General features: G+C 41.0%; 1 protein-coding gene across 1 annotated transcript in view; it reads right to left on the bottom strand.

Annotated features, from left to right (window-relative positions):
• Positions 1-4,155, bottom strand: part of Fndc3a (fibronectin type III domain containing 3A) — a 161,809-nt gene extending 157,654 nt beyond the window's left edge. The window contains 1 exon segment of the mRNA XM_032918062.1: positions 4,137-4,155. The gene's annotated coding sequence lies outside the window, so the exon portion shown is untranslated.
• Between the last annotated feature and the right edge of the window lie 13,158 nt (positions 4,156-17,313).

The raw sequence follows: 17,313 nt of genomic DNA, 5'->3' as shown, positions 1-17,313 counted from the left end.
AAGGAAGAAGGTCCAAAGATGGTAGTGAGGAAGAAAATGAGCCCAGCACAGGGATGCTTATGTATGAGAATATATCAAAATCTACTATTTTGTATGCTAACTAAAAACAGTGGACACAAAACAAAGTGCCATGTGGTTCTTTATTACTTCCAGAGACAGGTTCCTGCTGATAAGCAGAACTTTGTTCTCCAAGGCTTCCTACACGACTCTTCATACTTCATAAGGCCTAGCTCCAACCTCTGCTTGATCATCTCTTTTTCCTATTACTTGTCTTTAGACGCTCCCAAACTATTCCTCTCCATACTACCTCCAACTCCGCCTGTCACTCTCTTTTGGAATGAGTTTTACTTTGAAAACCCTTCCTAAATTTCAAGTTGGACTTCCTCCAAATGCCCAGACTGAAGTAGCCCTCCCTCACAGTGCTTTCAGTCACAGTGGATGCCACACACTTTAAAGATAATGTGTTGTTTTTTGTTAATAGTCTCCTTTGTTAGTGTACAATTCTTAGATAATGTGTAAATTACTTGAAGGAACACATCCCACTGCTTTTGTATCCCTTACTTTAATAAAGGATCATCACTCTCTAAGTCTATGTAATCTCCTCCCAAGCTCATTCACTATCTTGTAGCAGCAATTTTATGCAGAAAAGTAGCCTAAGGCCTGGGAGTGGTTGATAAGGGATTAGGAACATCAGATGAAACTCACAAAGAATTTAATGGAAACCCAGAGGCTGCATGGCAAATTTACACAGTATACATTAAAGACAAACAAAACCCAACCAGTTGGAGAGAAGGTTAAGGATCCTGACATAAAAAGAACTCACTGAATAATACTCTGAAATAAAGACTAGAGTACTTAACAGGATAAACACTCGCAATGCATGTAAAAGAACAAAATGTGCCCTTTATCTCTCCAGGTCATCAATTTCTTTATAATAAGGCACTCCTGACATTGATATATATTTATTGTACCAAAATGATCAACTTTTGGGACTCAATGGACAAAATTCTAAATCTGACTTTTTTAAAAAAACATTCAGAATTTATTTTAATAATTCTTGCTTTAGAGATTGCATTTAACAACAAAAAACAACTAACTGCTTATCAATACCAGGCTAATAAACCTGGAAATCATATGCACATCCTTATATCATGCACCAAGACATAATCAAAACTCACTTTCATGGAAAAAATGCATTAAGAATGTTTTGCTTTAAAAATCCTATTTTGTTTACATCATCAAATGATATTTTAACACTACAGGCAAAATATAAGATGAATAAGCCATATATATGCCAAAATATATTTTCAAAATGAGTAGAAATATTGCAGGAGTCTAAGCTACGGCTGAACAAATCATAAATGTCTTTCACCTAAGTCAAGCTAAAAGACAATATTCATTATAATATTCTTTATTTTTTCCCTTGTGTTTTCCAGAATTTCTCAGCCTACATCTCACTGGACATGGAAGCCAGAAAAAATTTTCTTCATTTGCATTATAATTTATAAAAGTATAGAAATGTAAAAAGGAATCATTAAGTGTATGGTAAATCAGCTCTCAATTACATGGAGAGGAAGTGATGATACATGACTACATGACCCCCCCACCCAAAAAAAATCTGTTTTTTCTAATGTACAACATTAATTTGGGAGAAGAAAAGTCCCCTTACAATCAGGCTTCACTGACCCAGTGTTGTTAATTAAGTAAGAGTTTTTTGTTTTTTTTTCCCCTGACCATTTGGTGATGAGGATTCGGACAGAAGGGGAAAGGAAGGAGTTAAAGCAGACACATACAGGTGGCTAAAGGTAAGCAGCCTGAGATAAAAATGTTCCACTTAATCTACAGAGAATGCTGGGAGATGATCTATGAAGACAAAACAACGCAGAGAAATTTAATATGGGAATGCTAAAATTTTTAAATATAAAATCTAAATAAGATTTTTCCCTATCACCTCATCTTCTCTCCTCCCCTTTAAAGGATGTTGTTAGTGGTGGCAAGAATTACATGTGGACTAAAATCTTAAAAACGAACTCCCATATTTATAAGAAAAACCATGTTTAAAAAGACCTTATCATTGCTTTCTAATAGGTCCACCACCTGTCTCCATGGGTAACTGATCTCATTAGTTGAGGGGGAAAAAAATCAATTTAAACAAGAAAATGTTAAGAAGGTAGGGGACTCACCTCTCTGGAGCATTTCTAGGTGACTTAAACAACACTTCCGAGATGATAAGAATTACATAGTCCGCAAATACACACAAACTAAATATTTATCTAAACACAGGAGATGAGCCAGAAACCTCAATTTGCTTCTGTCTGACATATGGCTCGGTTTTGACTGGCATATGTTTAGCACTAATGCTGGAAAAAGCACAGTGATTAAAATATTACAGAAAAGCTTCGACTGTTATTTCATTCTTATAAACTGATCTTAGCAAAAAGGCTGAGAGGTGATGCTATTCGATTCTTATGACACAGAAAAACATGCACAAACTTGGGTTTCGAGAACTGAAACGGACCACGATAGGAAGCAGCAAGAGCATTATGTGGCTTGTTTTTTTTTTTTTTTTAAGTCTACCGTGAGTACTTGAAGATTATCGTACAAAGAGGAAATCAGCTGTCAGCCTGCTATTCTCAGTTAGTAGACGGACAGACAAGAAGGTGCCCAAAAGAACTTACAGTCTCACTAGAAAAATAATCTCTAGCTCACTATCCCTAGCACCCTCAGCAATCAATCTCTCTCTCTCTCTCTCTCTCTCTCTCTCTCTCTCTCTCTCTCTCTCCACACACACACACACACACACACACACACACACACACACACACGAATATCCCAAGGCTTTTTTGAAAGGTGATGATAGTTTAATAAAACTACGATTACCTATCACACTCGTTAAACGCAGCAGCGCTAGCGATCTGACGTCGAAATCACTCGCTCCTTTTCCTTCACCTAGCGCACGCCGCCCTTTCCAGAGTCGTGTCAAAAGTTCCCCTACGCAGGCTGTTAGGCTAGGCGAGGACCGCAGCCTCCCTTCCTCCTCGCCACCCACCTAACAGGTGGTTGACTTACCTGGGGAGAGGAGCCGCCAGGCACGGGCAGCGGCCGCCGGGGCGCAGACCCGAAGGGCGTGTTTTCGAGGATTTAACCCTCAGGTGAGCGGGCAGCGCTCCGCGGTCGCCGAGCCCCGGCAGGTGCCGCGCACGTCCCCGCCGCGTCCCGGGCCCGCCGCCCCGCGGACAGCGCGGCCTCGCGTGGGGGCGTCGCCCGCCCTCCCCGACGGGCTCAGCCCTCAGGAGGCACGGCCCGCAGCCCCAGCCTAACGGTTTCCCCGACGCGGGCTCCGGCGTCCCCCGCCGACTCTCACCTCCGAATCCCGCCGCCCCGAGGCGAAGGAAGGCGGATCCCCCGGCGTCTCTTCTGCGAGGCTCCGGCTCGTCCCCTCACTAGGTTGGCGGTGGGCCCAGGCTCCCGCGGCCGCCGCGGCGCTGACTGGCGTGGGGGGGAGGTGTTTCCCGGCAGTGACGGCGCCGCCGCCTCAGCCCCGCTCTTCACTCCCTCTCCGCGTAGCTCCCGCTTTCTGTTTCACCCGAGGGACCGCGAACGCCGCCGCCGCCATGATTACTACGGAGCCGGGAGGAGGAGCCCGGAGTCGGCGCGCCCAGTGCGGCTGCGCGAGCCCCGCCGACGGCGCCCCGGCCACCTGGACCTGAGCCCCCGCGCGCGCGCGCCGCCCGCTCGCCCGGCGCCCGGGAGCCAGGTTTCACCGGCCCGCAAGTGTGCGGCGAGAGAGCTCCGGAGCCGCTCTCCCGAAGCCTGGGAACTATGCAGATGATTGACGTCTCTGGGGCCCTACACGCCATTCCAAATGTATTTTAGAAAGCGCCCCCACCCACCACCCTCAGAGACGAACCGTGTCAGCCCCTCTCGGAGAGCCCCAGAACTTATAATGCCCGCAGGTGCCTTTAGAGACAAGCCCAGAACAGGGAAGCGCACCGAAGTGGGCTCAGACGTTTCCACTCCCAAACGTTTAGAGCCCCGGCATTTTATAGCACCCACAAAACAGATTTACGTCTTTCAGAAACGCAGAGCTTAATGTATTGGTCTCGGACCAGCCAAATCTAGTGGAAACCCGTTACCTTGATTTCTACCACAGCGGCGACCGAAGTGGTGGCGGCAGCAATTCCTTAAGCCTCAAGCAATTGGGGGGGCGGGGGGCGCTGCAGTAACGCCTGAGGGCCGGCCGGACTGCTTACTTTTGCAGTTTCACCGGAAGCCTCAGGGAGAGGGTCGTCTTTGGGAACCTGAGTCCTACCCTGTACATCCAAAACTGGTGACTGATGAAACCAGGTTCCACATCTGACTTGGATTTCAGTTTATTAGTTGTGCTGCGTTTTAAGCGCTCTCAATCTCTCTCTCTCTTCTCTCTCTCTCTCTCTCTCTCTCTCTCTCTCTCTCTCTCTCTCTCTCTCTCTCTCTCTCTCTCTCTCTCTCTCATTTTGACAGAAATCTCTCGAAGATAAACGTATTTCTAACGTTCTTAGAAAAAAATGGATAATGAAATTCTTAGTGGATCACTGAGTATCATTAAATATGATACCCAGACCGTACACCAAAGTCCCATGGGATTGCAGAACTGTGCGTGAGTGTATAAAATCCCCACTTTGGTGCTGCTTTTCGCAGTGTTCTTACTTTTCTTAAAGGCCTCTCACTTGACTTGTGTTCATCTGCCTCCACATCCACTTTAACCATTTCTATTTTCCTGTGGTGGTGTTTTTAAAGCCCCCTTCTACTTTTCTCTATGGCTGCAGGCAATGATTGATCCGATGTTTGTATCCACAGCCAGCTAATGAGAGGTTATTTTTCTTCCTGTCAACAAGTAGGACAGTGATTCTATCAAATGGTATTTTGAGATTTTGGGGGCGGGGGAATGGGGGCTAAAGTCCTTTCCCTGAGAGAAATGTTTCATTTTCTTAACTCCCAGCTTTGGCCCAGTTCCAGACAAAATTACTGGAAAGCTGATCTTGGAATAACAGAAGTGTAACTGCTCATTGTTTTGCAATAGGAGAGTTTATATGTGAATGTGGGGGAGTTGCGTGGCTTCCCCTTACTGCAGCCCAACTCTTGTTCAGTTGGAGACTAAACTAGTGGTCTCCAAAGTTAGCTCTAAGCTAATATTTTCCAAAGCATTGCTCTTGTGAACTTTGTAAAAATGCAGAATCCTACCATCTACCCCCTTCAAGATTCTGGTTCCAGAATTCAGTGGTAGACAAAAAAAGAAAAAGAAAAAAAGAATAAAAAGAAAAGAAAAATAGAATCTAAAAATAACCTGCATTTTTTTTATAAGTATGTTTAAAGCCCATCTACATGCCATAGGCAGGGCAAGAAATGATAGCCTAGGTGGAGAAGATAAGGGTATGGAATTCATGATCTCATTGAAGTAGACCTAGACACTCTGATAGGATACACAATGCTGTGAGGAGGAGGGTAATTTATATCTTTTGGAGGGAAACACACATAAATCACCCTAGCCAGAGAGACACAGGAATCTATGTTGGCTCTGAGCAGACATTCCTCTTTTCCTCATCAGTAAAATAAATACCATTTTCAACCTTCGCCCTCCTTGAGCTCCAGCGACAGTGAAGGAACACTTTGAACACCATTCTTTCTTAAACTTTTCTTTACTTGGTGGCCATTTTCTTAGTTTGCCTCCTCTTTTCCTGGACACAGTCTCTGCACAATTCCATTCTTCTCTCTGCCTATGACACACCACTTGAGCCTCTCCTCAGCACCCCGAGCAAGGTCTATCTGAAGTTCCTTTGTGCTTTCATTTTACCCTGTGCATTGTCACCCAAACCATAGTGTAAGCTAGCACTCACTATGCCTTCACATCTCTACGCACCTGTAGCCCGGATGCTTGCATTAAATGCCAAAGTCCTTCTGCATCATCAGTTTGCTTCACTGCCTGGCATGCTACAAAATGTCCCAGGTTCACAAAGTTTGGTCCAACTTCATGTTTTCCTGGTTCTTCGGCTTATGAAATCAAACATCTAACAATCCTCCTTGGTGTTTCCCTCACCCTGTCTCCCTTATCTGTTGCTGTGCCAACTTCTAGAAATGTTTCCCCCAAAATCCCCCTAATGACTCCACTTCTTTCCTGTCACTAACGAGCTAATTTGGTCTAACTGCAGACAATATGTGTGTTCCCAACTTTGCAGCCAAAATGATCTTCCAAAAAGCAAATAAGACCGTATCACTTGTTACATAACACCTTCGGATAATTTATTATTATCCTAGAATAATACTAGAGTCCTTTCAGTGCCTGTAAACCACAGTCTCGTCTTGCTTCCTGGGCTGAGGTTTTTCTATTGTTGTTGTATTCTATTTGGAATAGTTGTATGCACTATACACCTGCCCTTCTTCCTTTTAACCATCTTATCCCCTACTTACCCTCCAGGGCTCAGTTTGAATAGGACTTGGGGGCGCAGAATCTGACATCCCAGATAAGGTTAAGATCCCTGATTGATATCAACAATCCCACCGCCATGTATTTGTAGTTCTTATGTTTTTAGCACAATGTACAGTTCCATTTTAGTATGAGTACTGCTCCTGTTGCTCATAACAACAAAGAGAGTGTCTATTTCGGCATGTGTAGTACCTCTGGGCGTATGGAAAATACCATAAGTATTTCCTGAATAGTTGAGTGCTGCTGTCCTTTGCAGTTCCTTTTGGTATTTTAGGTTGTGGGCTTGTAAAACTAGGAAATGTCAAGTCACATTCAGGAGTAGTAGAAGTGAGTTGGGAGACAATTATGTCTCATATATCACCAACAGATTTTCGTTTTCAAGGATATTTCCTCCTTGGCAGACAGGAGTGTAAAATAGACATAATGTCCCCATCAGAGGAGAGGATTTTTTTTTTAAATCACCCACCATAATAAAAACTTGATGCAGTCAAGGTTGAACAAAAATTTTTGCAGCCAATTTTAAAGATTGAGAGATTCCTAAGCTTAGAATTCCTTAGCCACGACTTATAGTCCATGTCGCTTCCCAAGACCATGGAGGCAGGGAATTAATTAAACAGTGGAGCATGACATGGGGCATCTGCCTTCTATGCTATGATTCTGTCTTTTCATCCCAAAGTGTCTCATTCTGGCACCTGTGAGACTGAAACAGGTTAAGTTAATACTACAGAGGATGATAAAATCAGAACATTTGAGAAGGTCTGATGGACTAAAGACGAAACAAAGAAGTCAAGTGTAGATCTTGGGGCTGACAATGGTACAGCAGTTAACAGCACTGGTAACTCTTGCAAAAGATTCAGACTTGATTCCTAGGACCTACATGGTCCTCACAACCGTCTGTAACTCCAGCCCCAAGGCCTTCTGCTGGCATCTACCAGCATATATGCATACATGCAGGCAAAAATCCAATACACATAAATAAAATAACTAAAAGTTTTAAAAGGAAAGTGGAGATTGTCTTTTAGGTCAAAGAGGAGAGTGGGCAGACAGACAGACAAACAGTGACAGAACAAACAGAAGATTGATTGGCTGTGTGCTGACTGAATTCTCTGAGGAAGACTACTCAGTCCTAACTGAATAGAGCTGGAGAGAACACGTCTACCCTTGCCCCTCACCCCAAGTTCACATGTAGAAGATGAAAATGTAGGTATGCCACCTGAACCAGCTGTATTAGTCTCTGTTTTATTGCTTTGAGGAGACATCATGGCCCAGGTAACTGACTTAGTTGAAGGCTTACTTAAAATTCAGAGAGTGAGTTCATGGTGGGGGAACATGGTGGTAGGCAGGCAAGCTTGGAGCTGGAGCAATAGCTGAGGGCTTTGTTCTCTTTCTCTTCTTTTATTCAAAATAATCCTGGAAGCCTTAGTTTTGTTTCAAACCCAAGAAAGTCTACTAAAGTGCTTTCCTGGTGCTGAAAGGGAACCTCAGCGATAGAATCTAGCATATGTGAGGCGCTGGGTTTGATTTTCACCATCAAAACAAAACAAAACAAAAACAGAATAAACAAACACATACATACATGCATACATACATACACATAAACACACACACACACACACACACACACACACACACACACACACACCACAATCTAAGTCATTTCCTGAGTTGAGTAGTAACTGTCCTAGAGAGGTAGTTCTTAAGTGTTGGCAAAAGTAAAAAATCACCTGGGGTGCTTATTCAAGATCTAATTCAAGACGTAGAGATGGCCCAATAGTTAAGCTATTCGTCCTGAGTACCAGAGTTCCATTCCCTACACCTACACCAGGCTGCTTACAACTGTAACTCCAGCTCCAGGGATATCTGAGGTCTCTAGCCCTTTCAGGCACTTTCACTCACATATATGCACACAAACACCCACACATACACACACACAAAATAAAAATTTTAATATATAATATACAATATAACATGATATACAATGTATGATGTACAATGTAACATATTATATACAATTTAGAATATAAACAATCAAAATATAATAGACAATATAATATATTGTGACAATGTAGAATGCACCATATAATATACAGTATAATATATAAATATAATGAATATATAATATAGCACTTCCATACCATTATCCCTTTTCCAAGATTCTATATTTTATAAACTCTCCAAGGGGTTCTGATGTGGGTAACACACAGACCATACTTTAATCATCTTAGAATAACACAAAAACAGTTAATTTTCACAAGGACTTTTTTCCCTCTGTGGCATAGTATTAACTTGGATTAATGAAATTGTTTAAAATTGTTCTTGCCTATGATTCAAGATTTAATATAGTTTCTTCCTTATAGAGGAACTAAGAAGCATTAAGAGGTTTTTAAAATCATAAATGATAATCCTAATAACCCAAATTTGTCACTGCTAATGATATGGTTTCATAACACACTACAGAGGACAGACCTTACTTCCCAAATGGGAAAAGACTCACGTGTTTGTGAGTCTTATTTAAACTGAACAAGTAACTAAGTTCTCCCATATGAAAAGGCTGCACAATCATTAGACAGACCAAGGATTTTTCTCTTGGTTGAAAAAATAGTTTCTATATCTGTTCTTGGATCTGTCAATGCGTTGTACATGTTTAGGAGCGTCTTCTATCTGCCTCAGTTTGAACACACCATTATTATTACCCAGCACAACCAGATGACATATGAATCAATTTTAGAGATAGAAGAGGATGATAGGCATCTATGAGAAAAAAAACACAGAGAATGACTTGAGAGTTTAAAAACTATCCTCAAGCCACTTGGCTTCTCCACCCCCACCCGTATTCCACCATCCCCCAAAAAAGAAGAAAACTATAAGCCTCAAACTAGAGCAATGCTTTCTTTCCCAAGATTATAGTGAAATTTTAATCTGGAAGAACAAAATGTACATGAGTTTAGAAAGGAAAATCCATATTCTCTAAGTTCAATTGTAATTTGCTGAACTTAAGAAATTCCTTCTCAAACTTTTGAACTAAATATTTAAACAAAATTGCATTTTAAAGCAACCAGACAAATCAACTATTCATGGTAGCAGGTGTATATTTATACAATCGTTTATCTTCGTATGATATTATAAACTACACCTTAAAATGAAATGGACAACTCTTACATCGAGACAAACTTGTAAAGATGTTGAAAAATTAGGAAACTATTGATGTGTTTAAGATCGTTTTTATGCAGAGGCCTATGTAGACCTGGGCTGTGTAGACCTAGTTAGCCTAGAACTCAAGAGTTCTTCTGGCCTTTGTGGTCTGAGTGCTAAGATTAAAGGCATGTGCCCCATGCCTGCAAGCAAATCTTCACAAAACATAATTTCATAGTAGTGGTATGAATTTGGTTTGCCTTCTCAAAACTCATGCTGAAGGTTGATTATCTTGAGAACTGAAAAGTTGACACTCAGTCTGCTCATGTCTCTACAGTGAAGCCTTGATAGGAATGGGGAAGGGATGAGTTCATCAACATGGATCCCTGGTGAATGAATTCCCACAGTATTATGAGATCTGAAACAACACTTGTTCATGCGTGCCCTTATCTCTTAAGAGGGATGCCCTGTACCACCTCAGGAGTCTGTTGGTGTGCTGTCATCACATGCAGCCTTTTACTTTGCATCTCCAGAGCAATGGACCAAAATAAGCCTATTTGCTACAGAAAAGACTTCTTGTTATTATAATACTAGTAACAGAAGATGGACTAATGCCATATTTTAATTTCACAGAAGCTGTAGCTCTCATTGAGTGTGCTCATGGTATAGACATTTACCACTACTGTAAGGCAAACAAGCTCAAAGCAAACTGTTCATATCAGTTTTACATTTTCCCCCTCTGCAAATAAGCCTACTCTATTATCTCTGTTGACATGCTCAAACATGCTTAAGTCCAAAGGCTAAAGAGTCTAAGTTTAAGTTGTGATTCTAGGTATAAAAACAACTAGGTATTTCAGGTGAGGGATGTGGTCATTAAATAAATGACTTCTTAATTTTCTTTTTTCTTTTCTTTTTTATTAGATATATTTATTTACATTTCAAATGTTATTCCCTTAACCAGTTTCCTGTCCATAAGCCTCTGTCCCTTTCCCCATAAAGGTGTTCCCCCCATCCACCCACCTTACCGGCCCCCCCAACATTCCCCTGCACTGAGGGTTCAACCTTGGCAGGACCAAGGGCTTCCCCATCCATAGGTGCCCCAGCAAGGATATTCTCTGCTACATATGCAGTTGGACCCCTGAGATCAGTCCATGTATAGTCTTTTGCTAGTGGTTTATTTGGTTGGCATTGCTGTTCTTATGGGGTTGCAAGTCCTTCAGCTCTTTGAATCCTTCCTCTAATTCCCATAAAGGGGTCCTGTTCTCAGTTCAGTAGTTTGCTGCTAGCATTGATTGGACATGCTCTGGATGTGTCTCTCAGGAGGGATTTATATCCAGTCCCTTTCAGCATGCACTTTTTAGCTTCATCAATCTTACCGAGTTTTGGTGGCTGTTTATATATGGGCCACATGTGGGGCAAGCTCTGAATGGCTGTTCCTTCAGTCTCTGCTCTAAACTTGGCCTCCATATCCCCTCCTATGGATATTTTTGTTCCCCCTTTTAAGAACAAGTGGGAGCATCCGCATTTTGGTCATCCTTCTTCTTGAGCTTCCTGTGGTCTGTGAATTGCATCTTGGGTAATTCGAGCATTTGGGCTAATATCCACTTATCAATGCGTGCATACCAAGTGTGTTTTTCTGTGATTGAGCTACCTCACTCAGGATGATATATTTTTAGTTCATTCCATTTGCCTATGAATTTCATGAAGTCATTGTTTTTGATAGCTGAGTAGTACTCCATTGAGTACATATATCACATTTTCTGTATCCATTCCTCTGTTGAAGGGCATCTGGGCTCTTTCCAGCATCTGGCTATTATAAATAAGGCTGCTATGAACATAGTGGAGCATATGTCTTTGTTGTATGTTGGAGCATCTTTTGGGTATATGCCCAGGAGAGGTATAGCTGGGTCCTCAGGCAATGCAATGTCCAATTTTCTGAGGAACCTCCAGACTGATTTCCAGAATGGTTGTACCAGTCTGCAATCCCACCAACAATGGAGGAGTGTTCCTCTTTCTCCACATACTTGCCAGCATCTGCTGTCACCTGAGTTTTTGATCTTAGCCATTCTGACTGGTGTGAGGTGGAATCTCAGGGTTGTTTTGATTGCATTCCTCTTTACTCTTATACCTAAACCACACAAAGAACCAACCATGAAAGAGAACTTCAGATCAATTTCCCTTATGAATATTGACACAAACATACTCAATGAAATTCTTGCAAACCGAATCCAAGAACACATCAAAACAATCATCCATCATGATCAAGTAGGCTTCATCCCAGGTATGCAGGGATGGTTTAATATATGAAAACCATCAACGTAATCCACTATATAAACAAACTCAAAGATAAAAACCACATTATCATTTCATTAGATTCTGAGAAAGCATTTGACAAAATTCAACACCCCTTCATGATAAAAGTCCTGGAAAGATCAGGTATTCAAGGCCCACACCTAAATATAGTAAAAGCAAAATACAGCAAACCAGTAGCTAACATCAAGCTAAATGGAGAGAAACTTGAAGCAATCTCACTAAAATCAGGGACTAGATAAGGCTGCCCACTCTCTCCCTACTTATTCAATATAGTACTTGAAGTCCTAGCCAGAGTAATCAGACAATGAAAGGATACAAATTGGAAAGGAAGAAGTCAAAATATCACTATTTGCAGATGATATGATAGTATATACTTAAGTGAACCCAAAAGTTCCACCACAGAACTACTTAACCTGATAAACAACTTCAGCAAAGTGTTGGGGTATAAAATTAACTCAAATCAGTAGCCTTCCTCTACTCAAAGGATAAACAGGCTGAGAAAGAAATTAGAGAAATGACACCCTTCATAATAGTCCCAAATAATATAAAATATCTTGGTGTGACTTTAACCAAGCAAGTGAAAGATCTGTATGACAAGAACTTCCAGTCTCTGAAGAAAGAAATTGAAGAAGATCTCAGAAGATGGAAAGATGTCCCATGCTCATGGATTGGCAGGAATAATATAGTAAAAATGGTCATCTTGCCTAAAGCAATCTACAGATTCAATGCAATCTCCATCAAAATTCTTACTCAATTATTTATAGAGATAGAAAGAGCAATTTGCAAATTCATTTGGAATAACAAAAAACCCAGGATAGTGAAAACTATATTGAACAATAAGAGAACTTCTGGGGGAATCACCATCCCTGACCTCAAGCAGTATTACAGAGCAATAGTGATTAATGTTCTTAATAGCAGTGTCCATTTGACATATACGTGAGACTAGGTCCCGTACTGAAGAAGCACAAACTCCCTTCTAACAAAAGTCCCATTTAAACTGATAATCCCAGTTTGCTTCAGAAGGGGTCTATTGCAAAGAAGAGAATAATTTAACAATCAAGAAATATTCATAGAATTCCATTTATGATAAAGATTCTGAACAAAGACCAAGTGCCCTGACCTCAGGAGATTTCCTTTCCATGCAGAGCACTTGTTTACAATTTGCTTCTAACTCCAAATCCACCCTTTTTGCCATTTGTTTTGTATGTGTATATGTTGATGAACATATATGTGATGTTATATCTTCCTCAGCCACTTCTCTACACCCCCCCACACACACTTTTTTAGAGAGAGAGGGTCTCTCACTGAACCTGGAGCTTACTGTTTTGGCCAGACTATCTGGCCTGTGAGCTCTCAGGATCTTCTTGCTTCTGCCCTCTAGCTCTGGGGTTACAGGCATATGTCCAAGATCAGATAGGGCCAAGCACGTTCAGGGTGGTACGGCCCTAGACTGTTTAGGGCAGGCATACTTACCTTTCTTTTTTAATGTGGGTGATGGAGATCCAGACTTAGTTCTTCATAGTTGTACGTGTTAAGAGCAAGAAATGCCCTACTCTACATTAATCATTATTATGTAAAGTAGTGGGCCTTTCCAGATGTGCTTTGCCTTGAAAGACTAATTTACAAACAGCTTTAGATTCAGTTGTGAGGGTGGAGAATGCTTGTTTCCTAGGGTGGACCAGCAAACACTACTATCTAGCTAGTTCTACCCACATAGCACTGACTGATAGTGACTAATTCTTGAGCATAAAAATGACATGGCTCTTTACTTATTAGGCTAAATTAGGGTCACATAGGCTCAAAATATAACCATGCAACAAAATGACATATGACAAGATGAACAGCTGAGATAAGAGTTGCTATAGAGTTCAAAAGGACAATATAGCTAGTTGCTATGGGATTCTCAAAGACAAGCATCATATTTTGGAAAGTTGAGTTTTTAAACTGTAATCTTCAAAACAACACTGTGATCAAAGCAGTATAAATTTCACTTTATATGCGAGAAAGTTAACTGGAGAGGTCCAACTTAGGCTCCCAGAAACCTGTGTTGCTAGTATAGTGGTGAGCATACCTGCCTTCCAACCTAGGCTCCCACACAGGGAGCTAACACAGTGTCAGGGCTGGGATTCAATGCTCTGTAGTGTTCAGTGTCCTCTTTCCACTAGTTCATATTTCTTAAGATAGTGTGGAATATTATGGGATGTTGAAGAATAGTCGTCAAATGGAATGATGCTAGTAGAATGTTCTGGTAGTTAGAAAAGATATTCAAGTGGGAAAATATCAGGTATGCCTAGAGTAAGAAACCAGGACAAAAGTCCGTGATGGGAGGTGTGGAGATGCAGAAGAAATGTATGCAGGCCAAGTTCAGAATGATTTTAATGGTACATAAAGAATTTTTAAACAATTTTATAAAGGGTCAGGAAAATGAATGGGCAAAAGTTAAAAAGCTATTTAGTTTAAAAGTAAAAGGGCTACCAATGGCCTTCAAGTCACTGCAGTTGTCAAAGGTACTTAAGTAACACATTGAAATGAAACTAAACAAAAAATGCTATGGCTCACTTCCATTACACCAAGTGTTCTGGGAGGAGGAGCTGTGTTTGCTGTGATAAAACGCTGAGCAAAAGCAACTTGGAAAGGGTTTACTCGGCTCCTGCGTGCTGATCACAGTCCATCAGAGGAGGCAAAAGCACAAGCAGAGCAGGAACCTGAAGCCAGGAACTGAAGCAGAGACAATGGGGGAATAGAAATGTTGCCCTCCACAGCTTGCTCAGCCTGTTTTCTTACATAAGCCATGCCAGCTGCCCATCTTCTATAGGGATGGCACATCCTACAGTGGGCCTTCCACATCAACCATTAATCAAGAAGATGCCCCCAAAGACTTGCCTAAGAGGCAAGATGATGAAGCCACTTCCTCTGTTGTTTCCTTTTTCCTACCCTATCCTAATTGTGTCAGATTAACAAAGGCGAGGGGATGGGGTAATCCACACACCAAGTGATAAGAAAAGAAATGGAAAAAACTTTATAAGAAACAATACTAATTGTTCTCCCAGAGAAAAACGTATTTATTTGTTCCTTGCTTTAGTCCCAAGGCAATCTACAGGACTAAGAGGAATCAAATAGTGAGAGGTGAAAGTCTTTGACTAATACACCTTTAAAAGATTAAGGAAGAAATAACATCATTTCTTTGACAAGCCAACAACACTAAAAAGAGATATTTTGATCAAGTGGGCCTCCAATCAGCTGCCAATGTTCTGTTATGGACTGCTACACACCTGTAATTGAAACAATTGGCTTCAGACATGTCATGCATGAGATCCTTTTGTGAGCTACCTTAGAAATTCAACTGTCATTTATAACTTTGTTTCCAGGACAAAAGTGCCTTTGCAACTTCCAAACAGCAGGCCTCCAATCAACTTTTGGACTATAACTTGCAACTTGAGGACCCTCTGTGTTTGAATGTAGATTGTCTACTATAACCAGTGCTCTAAAAGCACTGAATCTCAGAGAATTTCAAATTAGTTAATTTCTTTCAAATTAATACTTCATTTTATAATAAAGGAATTTTTAAACAATTAACTTATTTGGTAGCAAGAAGAGGCAAATCCAGTAGTTTTTCACCATCAAAGACCTGAGGAGAAGGGGTAATTCTTGTACATTCTGTGTACAATAATTAAATCATATCTGAATAGTTGTTTTAGTCTCCACAATGCAAAGTAAGGGGCAGTCAAGAATTGCATGCCTGATATTCTTCCTCCTAATTACATTTGGAAACTGTAGGGAATGCCTTTTACTTATAGACTGCAATGGTAAAGATTGTTTTAGTAATTTTCTAGTGCACAGTACATAAAAAGGTGCAAGCTCCTACCGACAAGTAATAACTTATGTCAAGACAGTTGGTCTCTTCTCCAGGGGATGAAATGATCTTACTGATCAGGAAAAGGCTATGACACACGTAACTGAATTTCTAGTTCATTTTACTATTTCAAGTAATTTCTTGCTTCTACTTAATGATAGATATTGTAACAGATATGGAACATTAATAAAAAAAAGAAAATACTTAGATTCAAAAAATACAATAAAAAAAGAAATATCTCTCTTCTATCAGCCTTTATTCTCTAAAGATATTATAGTCTTATTAATTTCAGAACTGATAATGGACATCCAATAGGCACACTAGCAAATGGTGGTATTTTCAAGGGAGGCTCATGTGTCATTTTACCCTGGGACTTTTTTGTTTGTGTGCTTATGAACCAGATTTATTTCTGGGCCATTTGTTGTATAAAGGATAGCAATGACATCACCGATACATGAAAGAAAATTTCAAAATCTTAAAAGTGTTTGCTTAGTATCATGCACCTGACAAGTCGGAAGTGTTGGGTTTACTCAGAGTCCAGCTGGTCCTTTCTTTTATACCATATCTCACAGATACTCCACTGAGCCATCCTTCCTGATGTTAAAGGTGTCAGACTGGGATTCAAGACTTCCTGGATGACGGAGCCCTCATTCAAAAGACCTTCCTCAAGGTCAAGTACGCCCACTGCCATTAGTTCCAAAAGAATTTTAATTTCCATAATTTGTCTCCCCATACCACAAGGTTATTTGGAAGTACTTTTTTTCTTATCAAACATTTTTAAAGCACATTTTCTTCTTCTTTTTTTTTTAGTAGAAGAATGTATAGAGAAATATATACAACTTGTTTCCATTTTGTTTTTAAAACCACTTTATTCTGAAGGCTTCCCATATAAGAAATTGAACAGGTTTTGTGTATATAATGCAGTAAATTTGAAGAGAAAGATACACTTGAGAGACCCTCATTACAGCCTATGCTGTAAAACTATTTATTCACTCTGAAAGTCTCACTTTTTCCCTCCTTGAATTCTAACTTTTACAAAATTCCGGGCAGAGAACCTGTCTTTTTTCCCCCCAGTTTTTTAATTGGATATTTTTTGTATTTACATTTCAAATGTTATCCCCTTTCCCCACTCCTATTCCCCTCACTCCTCCACCCCGCCTTCTCTGAAGAGCCCCCACTCCCACCTCAACACCCTGGCATTCCCCTACACTGGGGGACAAACCTTCACAGGACCAAGGGCCTCTCCTCCCATTGATGGCCGACAAGACCCATTCTCTGCTATAAATGCTGCTGGAGCCATGGATCCCCCCATGTGTACTCTTTGGTTGGTGTTTAGTCCCTGGAAGCTCTGCAGGGTCTGGTTGATTGATATTGTTGTTCTTCCACTGGGGTTGCAAACCACTTCAGCTCCTTCAGTCCTTTCTCTAACTCCTCCATTTGGGGTCCTGGTGCTCAGTCCAGTGGTTAGCTGCAAGCATCCTCATCTGTATCAGCAGGGCTCTGGCAGAGCCTCTCCTTATCAGGCTCCTGTCAGCAAGCACTTATTGGCATC

This window comes from Rattus rattus, chromosome 12, assembly GCF_011064425.1.
Source record: "Rattus rattus isolate New Zealand chromosome 12, Rrattus_CSIRO_v1, whole genome shotgun sequence".
Classification (NCBI taxonomy): Eukaryota; Metazoa; Chordata; class Mammalia; order Rodentia; family Muridae; genus Rattus; species Rattus rattus.
The sequence above is the reverse complement of the archived record's forward strand: the minus strand, read 5'-3'. Positions and strand labels throughout refer to the sequence as shown.